The sequence below is a fragment of the Equus asinus genome, chromosome 10 (assembly GCF_041296235.1).
Source record: "Equus asinus isolate D_3611 breed Donkey chromosome 10, EquAss-T2T_v2, whole genome shotgun sequence".
NCBI classification, from domain to species: domain Eukaryota; kingdom Metazoa; phylum Chordata; class Mammalia; order Perissodactyla; family Equidae; genus Equus; species Equus asinus.
Window position 1 is genome coordinate 45,676,460 of NC_091799.1, and position 10,522 is coordinate 45,686,981.

The window sequence follows — 10,522 nt, forward strand, 5'->3', positions numbered from 1 at the left end:
GATCCTGCCTTTAGAACATCCTCAGAGCACAAAGCCTCTTTGTATGACTGGGGGTGACAGGGGTGCCTTCCAGGCTCCAGAGCAAAGAGTGGGCAGTGGCAACAAAGGCAGCAACGAAGGAAGAGGAGCTGGAGCCCTGTGGTGGCCCTCGGTCCTGCTCAATACTGTTGGAGGGGTTTACTGGTGGGTGCCCAGTCAAAAGGCTCTGTGAAGCCTCTGCACCCTTCCCATGGGGGAAGGAGGGAACCGGGCCTCTCCTAACAGATGGCCAGATCACCACCAAGCCCAGAGGGCCAGAAAGCAGAAGGAAGCATGAAGAAAGGGAGAAAAGAAGGCAGTGGCCGAAGCACACCCTCTGCGCTGCTGTCAGGGCCTCAGGGAATGAAGTCTCTGACAGTCAAGGGAATCCGCCTTCTACTGGGATTACCCGCCCCCCAGCAGGTGCTCAAATATGCACTGAGGCAGCAACAAAAATCTACACAGGAAGACAAATTTATTAAAAATTCTAAACAAGGGGCCAGCCCCAAGGCCTGCAGTTAAGTTCGCATACTCCACCTTCAGCAGCCCAGGGTTTTTGCCAGTGCCGACATGGCGCCGCTAATCGTGGACAAGGCCATGCTGAGGTGGCGTCCCACATGGCACAACCAGAAGAGGTACTCACAATTACAATGCACACCTATGTACTGGAGGGCTTTGGGGAGAAGAATTAAAAAAAAATTCTAAATAAATTTAACAGCCTAAAAGCCAAATGAAAAATAATTTTTGTTCATTATGAGAGTCCCAACTCCTATTTGCAAAAGCGATGATGAAATGAATACGTGTTTTACTTTCAGCCTACCCAACTACCTCAGTCTCCTCTTCAAAACTGCTACTTTCTAGCTCTGTGACCATCAAACAGGTTTCAACCGAAGATCAGTGAGCCCCATCTGCACACACTGAAATCAGCCTTGCTGGAGCAGAAGGGACACGGACAGGGAACTTTCAACTCAGGGGACATCCCAAAAGTGCTACAAAATGTCCTACCACTTGAATGCCGGCTACTCTCTTCCAGGAATGCAGTTTTCCTCTTTTACCACTTCTTCCCTCCCTTTCTTCCTTCAACAGGGTCAGATGACCGTATACCTCAAAAGTGACAATCTCTCCCTTATTTCTACACACGCTCTATCACAAAAGCAGACAATGCAGTAAAGGCTTTCCACATGGCGACTGGAGGGAACTGTGGATAAACCCTGGAGCAATCCCATCCTTCTCCTCCTCCACCTGCCCAGCGTCACTCCAGCGAGTGTTCTGAGCAGCCCTAGCACAGCACTAAGATCCACTAAAGCCGAACAGGAAAAACCAAACTGCCTCCTGTGGGTAAGGCCTGCGGGTGAGGACTGTTTCTCCTCCTTGTGTGGGCATAACACCACTTGCGTTAAACATTTTCAGTTTTATTTACACACATTTCCTTCAAAAAAATTCCTTCAAGACAGCAGCAAAAGCACCAGGAAACTCTCTATCCATCACTCTCAATCGTGTTTAAAAATAATTAAAAAGACAACAGGAACCACTTCAAATGAGCCCACAGGACAGCTCTCAGCTGTGACAACTGTCCTGAAAACCACGCTGCCACTCTGTACGACAGCAGTAGGAAGTCCAGTCTCGTCCTTGGTTCAGCCCCCACCCCCTCTCTCTCCAAGAAAAAATGAAACAGCAGGAAGCGTAAACAACCACTTAATGGAAAACACAAATGGGTAAATATTTCAAAATTGGCTAAAAAGCCTCAGGTCTTAAGAAATTCAAGAATGCTAGTAGGGGGAAATAGGAAGAGAAAAATAACATTGAGTTTCCCTGAAAGTGAGCACTGTAAGAATGCAAAGACAAACGTGGTTCAAAGCCACTGTCTCTCCCCAGTGCTTTCGTCTTTTTAATGGTTTCTCTCTCCTTCTGTCTTTCCATACAGAATGGTATTTTCTAAATCGTTTCTTCTGTACCTATTTCTCCAGCCCCATAACAAATTTTACAATTTTCAGCTGACCTCTTTGGTTCACGTGAGCAGGGTGATGAAAAGCCAGGGGCAGGTCCCTTCGCATGCAAAGCTCACCTGCAGCCCCAGGCCCAAGCCTGAGCAGCCCTCTTTGCAGAGCCCCTGATGAGGGTGGACCGCAGTTAGTTACAGCTGGACCAACACTTCCGGAGCTGCAGGGCCACGCTGGTCCATAAAGCACCTCCGTGAGAAGGAGAAAGGGGTGCCCTCTCTGAGGGGACACAGTTCCACACGAGGTGCTCCTCTTGGTAAGGGGAGCACAGAATGGATTTCCACTCCCACTTGCCACCCAAAACAAGTGTCCTTCTGCTGGGCCCAATGCATACAACCCTCCACAGCTGCCCTGCAAAAATGTACCTGGGGCAACACTGCACCTCCAGAGTAGGTTTCCAGAAAGAACCACCTCACCAAAGACAAATAAACAGGCACTGTACAAATTTCCTTACCAGAAATCCCCGCATTTGCTAATACAAATTCATCCCTACACATATTAAGACTAGAGCAAAAACAGTCTAGCAGAGAAGGAAAACTAGCAAATTTGGGAAAAAGACAACTCCTACATCTTGAGGGATAATCGGTTGCTTCCTAAGGACCATGATCTTAGACAACAGGCCTAAACAGCTGAATGTCGAATGCACGTCATAAGCTGAAACACTAAAACAATCACCACCATCTGCACAAGAAGGCATGGACACTCACCTCTGCAGGTTCACTTTCTCCAAATCTGACAGTTCTTTTCTCAATTTTCATTTATTTTTTCCTCTTCTTCTCCCCAAAGCCCCCCAGTACATAGTTGTAAATTCCAGTTGTAGGTGCTTCTACTTGTGGCATGTGGGATGCCACTTCAGCATGGCTTCATGAGCATTGCTAGGTCTGCGTCCAGGATCCGAACCTGCGAAATCCCGGGCCACCCAAGCAGAGCCCCCAAACTTAACCACTGGGCCACAGGGCCGGCCCCTCCTTCTTTCTCAGACCTTCTTTCGGTTCTATTCTACAGTTATATAAAACCACATAGAGTCACACGTGGTTAAATTTGTAACACCTGATCAATTCCCCCCGTGGGTGGTGGGCCCCTTTCCTGCACAGAAAAAAGAGGAATAGATAGCCTGGATTACAAAAGGCTTAACGTTCCATGGCTTCCAACCCTATCATTCTTTTATGCCCTACAGAAGAGCTAAGTGTCACATGCGTCCACATTAGTCCCAGTCATGCAGGAGGGGCAACAGAAGGCAGCCTGCGGGCTAGCTGGGGCAAAGCTGAAATGGAGTACAGCCCAGCGTCAGAAGGCTAAGGCGGCGGTTCTCGAAGTTTAGTGGGCATCGAATCTACTGGGGAACTTTTCCAGACTCAGATTTCTGGGGCCCTCCATACATCTGATAAGTCAGAACGTCCTGGGGCACTTATATTTTGACAAAGCTCAAACTGCTGACCTAGGTCCACTAGAATGGTCAGAGAAACTGGGAAATCCTCCACGCCTATCAGCAATTCCAAAATAAAAGGCAGCCATCACCAACCGAGGCTGTGCAGGTCAGAAAGGATGAGAAGAGGACCGTCAGCTGCAGCCTAACAGGCTGTGCTGGGCGGGAGCCTGTAGCTAGAGGTTCCCTGTTACTGGGCAAAAAAGCCCTGTGCCCTGTAAGCAAAAAAATTTTTTGCATGTGAGAAATACTTCTAACATCTGAAAAATATTTAAAATAATATAATGACTATCTCTGTACCCTACACCCAAGATAAGCAAATCTTAAATTGCAATGATCTGATTGAGAGGTTTTCAGTACTAGAATATTACAGATACAACTACAGCCCTCTGTACCCCTGTCCAACCCCATTCCTCATCTCCTCTTCCCAGAGATAATCACTACTCTGTATTTGGTGTTAGTCGTTACCCTGCACGTTGCTATACTATTACTTCGTATGTACACAGCCACAAACAACATAATTTTGCATGTTTTCAGATTTTATGCAAGTGGAAACAGTCTGTAAGAATTCTTCTGTTCCTTGCTGCCCCACCCCACAGTAGATTTGTAAGAGTCAACCACTTTAATGCATGTGGCTACAGTTTATTTTTCACAATGCTAGACCATCAACTGTGCGGGACTATCTAACATTCTGTGTATTCCAGGTGGGTGGACATTTAAGCTGCAATGAGCATTCCTGTACTCATTCTCTCCGACAAGCGTGCAGCAGTTTCTTAGAGTGTATACCTGGAAATGGACATTTGGGGGAAATAGGTATGTTTGCCCTCCTTCAACTGGACATCACTATACTGCTCTCCAAGGTGGCTGGGTCCAGTTACATTCCCACTAGCAGTATGTAACCACAACCTTACCAACACTTGGTTATCGCAGCATTTAATTTTTGCCAATCTCATGGGCGTGAAATGGCATCTCATTGCTGTTTCAATTTGCACTTCCCTGATTATAAGTCTTCGACAAGGAAATTCTGCTGCTTTTATATGCACGTGTCAAATAGCTGTTTCTCAGTTTAGGAAAATCTAACCCATCTTGTCTGATTCTGGGCACTTCTTCCCCAAGGACCCTGCCAACAGCAACCACAGCTGGAAAGCTGAGGTGCAGGAGGGCACCAAGAAAACAGCTGAGTTAAATAAGGAATCATCTTGGACAGAAGGCCCTAATTAACGCATTTGCTAATTAGTCTTTCCTTTTCCTCTTTTGGCAAGTCTTACTTCCAAGACAATACTATGGGCCTGTGGCCTTAGAACAGGGGAGAGAACAGGGATGGGGAGTGCGAAAACTAAAACACTGACATAAAAGTACAACAAAGAAAATAAAGTGACTGCACACCAATACCCATTACCCCACCTTCTAAACACTCTCCATGCTAACAGACTCCTCTCAAGCTCATCACGTTGGGCTCCCTCTGAAACGTTCCCACCTTTTTCTCTAGACCAGACGCTGTCCCCCCTCCCTACCGCAACCCTTTCATCTCCCTTCCCCCTCAATGACGAAATAGCCTCTCCCTTTTCCCCAGTCTACAGCTTCTGGTTCCTAGCTCCACAGGACCCTCTCCCTCTCCTCTACAACTCCACGTTGTCTCTTCCTTCCCTTTCTAAGATGCATCCACAGTAAAAAACAGCCCTCCCATCACCCACCCCAAATACAGGAATCCCCTGCAGTCCGCGGCCCTGCCTTACATGCCAGGCAGGCGGGCGACTTGTCCCCCTTCGCCTGGGACAGCTGTCCTGTCTCGGGGGGTTCTCCAAGTGTGCCAGGTCCAGACCACCCGGAAAAAACTCATTCGGTCTTCGGTGGCAGAAGCGTCTTTACCAGGGCCACAGGCGCACTCCTGTCTGGGGCATGAACGGACCTCGGGCCCTTTCGTGGAAAAGACACCTCCCGGGGACCTCCACAAAGGCAGGCAGGCCTCCCTCCTGGCGCCCAGCGGGGATGCTTTAGCCCGCGGAGCGGTAGGGAAGGGGGCCTGGCAGAGACCGAACGGTCCCCGCGGTAAGAAGTTTCCGCGGCTCTGCCCCACTCGCCCAAGGAGGCCCTCGCCCCCAGAGCACACCCCTTACACGAGTCTCCCCGCTGCGGCTCCCCGGATCGGCTCCCCAGAGCACCACCGACCCCCAAAGCGGGCCCTGCTCCTCCGTCCCGCCCCGCAGGAGAGCCTTCCTCCTAAGCCAGCCCGAAAGGCGCTGGGTGGGCGTGCCCGGACCGGGACCCGGCGCCCCCGCTCCCTGAGCGATCCTCCCGGCTCTCGGGGGCTGGGAGCTCCTCCTCGCCCCGGCGCCCTGCGCGGGCCCGCGCCGGCCCAGGGGGCCCGGGTCCCAGCCAGGCTACGACTCTCACCGGCTCTGTGACCTTGGGCAAGTCACTGCCCGGCGGCAGCCTCAGTTTCCCCCTCTGCCCAGCGGGGACCGGGAGAGCTCCCGCGCTGCCCGCCCGAGGGGAGGGGCTGCCCCGGGGGAAACGCTTTGTGAGCCGCTCGGCGCGGCGGGGACGCCCGGCTCCCAGGGCTCCGGGCCGGACGAGGCTCCCCCGCCCGCGCTCCGCCCCTCGGCGGGGCCGCGCGGCTGGACCGCACGCCCTTGGCCGCCGCCCGCGCGAGCCCCCCACGGCCCTCCCGCCCGGCCCGCTCCCGCCCCCGTACCTGCTCCCGGCGCTCGGCCGCAGGCGCCGCCACCCTGCGCGCCCGCCCGGAGAGGCCCGGGGCCCGGAGGGCTGAGGCGGCCGGCGGCGGCGGGCTCGGGCCGGGACGGCGGCGGGGGGCGCGGGCGGCGCGGGGGCCCGAGCTCGGCGGGGCCCGGCCTGGGAGACGACGACGAGGGCTGGAAGTGCGCGGCGGCCGCGGCTGCTGAGGCGGTGGCGGCGGCGACCGCGGCGGCAGCGCTTCCGCTCATGGCGGGCCCGCGGGCAGCGGCCCCGGCGGCGCCTGGACTCCGGCGCGGCGGGCGCTGGCTGGGCCCGGGCCAGAAGCTGCAGCGGCTGTGGCGGCGGCGGAGGCGGCTCCCGGAGCGGGCGGGGGGGGGCCGGGAAGCGGCGGCGGCGGAGCGGCGGGGCCTGCGCGCCGCCGCCGCCAATGGGCGCCGGGCTCCCGGGCTCCTGGGCTCCGGTGCGGTGGCGGCGGGGGGCGGCCTCTGCCCCGCCTCTCGCCCGGGCCCTGAGGCTGAGGGCCGCCGGCAGGGAGCGGCCTGCTCGGGGGCGCTCCCGGCCCGGGTCCGCCTCCGGGGCCAGGCCTCCCGCGACCCAGGCCCGCCTGCGCCTGGGGCTCCGCTCGCGGCTGCCGGGGCGCCGGTGTTCGCGCCCCCGGGGTCGCCGGGGCTCGGCCCGGGAGCTGCCTCCCGCTGCCCGGCTGCGCCGCCTCGGCCTCGCTCCCCCGCTGGCCCGCGCTGCAGCCGCCGCCTCCCGCTTTCCGTTCCGACGCTCAGGAGGAAGCTGTCTGCGTCCTCAGGCTGCGTCTCCGCGATGGGTCAGCCCCGGCCCGGAGAGGACGGCTGAGGCCGAGACGGGCGGACGGAGAGGCGCCGCCCGAGCTGGGTCAGGAGCCGCGGCCCGCCGGCTCAGCCCTGGCCCCGCGCCCCCTTCTCTGCCTCTCTTCCCGTCCTGCTTAAACGCCCTGGCCGTTGGAGGACTGGCAGGAAGCCGGCCCCGCGCCGGGCCCGTCTCAGAGGAGGGAGAGGCTGCGAGGTGAGGAGCGGCTTCTGAGCTGGGCTCAGTTTTCCCGAGAGTAGTCTGCGGGTTCGCGGCCCCCCTGGCCGCCCTCCCCTCTTGGATGTGATGCTGGTCGCCGAACCCATTTCCTCTGTTTCTCTGACGCCCGTACCAAAGCCGTGGAGGAGCAAAATTGCTCAGCCGTGTGCTGGGGGTGCCGCCAAGTGCAGCCATGTGGGCGAGGGTGCCGCTGAGCTGCTGACTCGATCGTCTCGGTAAAGGGTTATCCTCAGCCTTTGCGCCCATGCAGCCGCCGACTGGGGACCGAGCAGAGACGGCGACCAGTTGACAAGTCCCAGTGCTCCGGTGGCGGGCTGGCCCCATGAGAGAGAAGTGTGAAGGAATCTGGCAACAGAGATTTCGGATTCCACCCTGACGCTTACTAGGGGCGTGATCTTTCACGCACATGGTCATCAGCCACGTTAGGCACTGGGGACACAGTGATGAAGACACAGTCCAGGCCTTCAACGGGTCGACAGCCTCCTCGGAGGATGGTGAGATATGCTCTTGGAAGTTAGGAACTGAAGAATGAGCAGCAGTTTACCAGGTGGAGCAGGTTGGGGGAAACTGGACTGGGAAGACGTGAAGATTCTAACTGGCCAAGGGACCTGGTATTGCCTGAATTCCATTCTTGATTTTCTGGTCACAGAGAAGGCAGATAACATGGCATTACTACCCGGGCCTTCAGTCTCAATGCCCGCCCACTGTAGAATGCCCGGAAACGCTGCCTCTAAACTATGGCGTTCTGCTCTCCTTTGACACAGCGCAGCAGCCTTGAGCCAAATCAGACCTATTTTCACCCCAAAGCCCAAACCCCAGTTGCGGCTCTTACAACTCCCATTTGGTCAAATGCCTTGCCCAACAGCCCTAGAAGAAAAGGAGCAGACGAGCTGTTTAATCCAGTAACCAAAGGAGCCCGCCAAGGCTGCCTTAGAGGCCAAGAAGAAACAGGCGAGAGGGCCAGGTCGGGCCCTGGGCCGCCTCACCTTGCCAGTTAAGGGGTGCAAAAGAAAGGGCGGACCACGTCCATGTGTGCTGGAGATCTCCAAACCAAGAGAGGAGGGCCCTTCCTCCTCCAGCCCTGCCTCCTGGTTCCACAGTGCCTGAAATCTTCCATCAGAAGTGACCAGGAGGAGGGCCTGGAAGAGCTGGGTGCAGGATGGATTTGGGGGTGGGGAGAGGCCAGAGACCACATGCCCTGTGATTTGCCAAAAGCAGACCCTGGGTGGTGATTAGGAGGAATCTGGTGTTCTTAGAGGGTGAGGGGAGCCGGAAGTGAGGGAAGGCTGCTCCACTTGGGAATCCTGGGGTGGGCTGGGAGGTCGAGGGTGAGGAGTTTTCAGGGCAGGGTGCATGGGGGCACCTGAGAGTGGGTGCTCGTTACTGCTCCCACCCCAATGGCACAGGGTGTTGTCCCTTTCCTTGGCACATTCCTTACTTACCTAGTGATGCTGGACGCTGTGATGCAGGATTATCTGGAGGTGGGTGAGCTAGGGCAGAGCAGCGGGGAGCAGGATCCTGAAGCTTGGGAGGAGAGCTCCCGCACTGAACCCTGAGCTCTCAGCACTTGGCAAACCTGTCCTGAGAGCCTCTCAGCCACCGCTGTGCGTGAACCGGGGCTGTGCATAAGACACCCGTCCCAGTCCCCAGGCTGGCAAAGCAGCAGAGCCTCCTGACTGCAAAGCTGCAGAAGGTTTTGTGGGAGCTGGAGTCAGCCTCTCCCCCAGATGGTACCCATGGAGAGGAGACAGACGTTGGCTTCCTCCAAGTCTGGCAGCACATAAGTGGCAGAGCAGTCTCTTCCTGCCTGAGGCCTGTCTCCCTGTCTGTCATCAGAGAGAGCTGGGCTAGAAGAACCCTGAGCCTCAGCATCCATGTCCCCCCAACCTGGAGCCCAGAGCCTGGCCTAGGTCCAAGCCCGTTTTCTGTGTGTGCTGCCCCCTCGAGGGCGCTAGTGGTAGTGCAACATGAGAAAATGTGAGGATGGGGGCTAGTATGGGCTAGGGGGCTCTTTCTGAAGGACTTTGGCTGTCTGGCTCTCAGAATCAGATCCACCTCTAGAAGAGGAATAAGGTGAGTAGCTGTGGCACTCACTGCAGGGGAGGAGAGAGGAGTGGAAATCAGAGACCCTCTGGGCAGGATGCTCCCTGCCCCATCCCCTACATCTCACATTTATTGGGAGAGTTTGGTAACAGAGAAGTGGGAAACCCACTGAATTGGTGGGGAGGGAAGGGGGCTGGCATCAAGGACAACTTCTGGAGGCCGGGCTGTTTACACCCATGTCTGAGAACAGGTTGGACCAGGATGGAGTTGGAGAGGAGGAGGGTTCCCATGTGACCAAAGACCCAGGACGGAGCGCTTCCTCGCTCCTCACCCCCAACAAGGCCCCTGCAGCATCCCCCACCAAGGCCCTGTCTGCATTCTGTCCTTCCCTCTGGCCCCAGGAATACAAAGTAATGAGAGATTCTGCTGCTCCAGGTGGTGCAGATCATTACAACAGAGCCTGAGGAGCGATTTGGGGCTTGGTTCCAGGACATGCAGCAGCTCAGCAAGAATGAGAGGTGAAGCCAGGCGGAACTTGGGTGAGGACAGGTACAGACCCTGCCCTTGTGGCCAACTCTCCCTGGTGGCCGGCTCCACAGAGTCTGCAGCCATGGCCCCGGGTCAGTCCCAGACCTTGTTGCATGGCGACATCTGGTGCACCTGGACTCCAGCTGCTGGGCAGGCCCTGGGAGGGACATCTGAGGTGTGGCTCCTGGTAGGCTCACAGGCGCCACTCTGTCCTGTAGCTACAGCCTGTCCTGCCAGCTGGAGCCCTGGCTAGCCCTGGAGTCCTATTTGGCCAGCAGAACTCTGAAAGCCAAGAAGAACTGGCCATCATTGAGCTCAGGTGCAAGTGAGTGTCCAGGCTGGCAGTGGCTGAATCCTAAGGGCTCAGTAAAGCTTTGGGCTAAGCGTGGTCTTGGGGAGTCAGATCCCAGCTCCACTATTGACCAGTCCTGTGCCTGGGGTGAGTCACTTCAGCTTTCTGGGACTCAGTTTCTTCCTCTGTGAAATGGGTGATGCTAAATCATCGCTCACTTGGCAGGGACAAATGGGGTGCTGTTGACTGACCGAGCACTGAGCACCAGGCCTGGAGCTCAGAGTGCAGTGGGGACAGGCTGGGGAGGGTGGGCCGTCCCTGTCTTCTGTCTAGCCACCAGGCCTCCACCACAGAGCCCAGTACCAGTGGCACGTCAGTCTTCTAAGACCAGCTCAAGTGCGACCTCTCCCTCAGAAGTAGGGGCACAGCTGGGGCACTCGGGGTACACTGGGCCAGCTC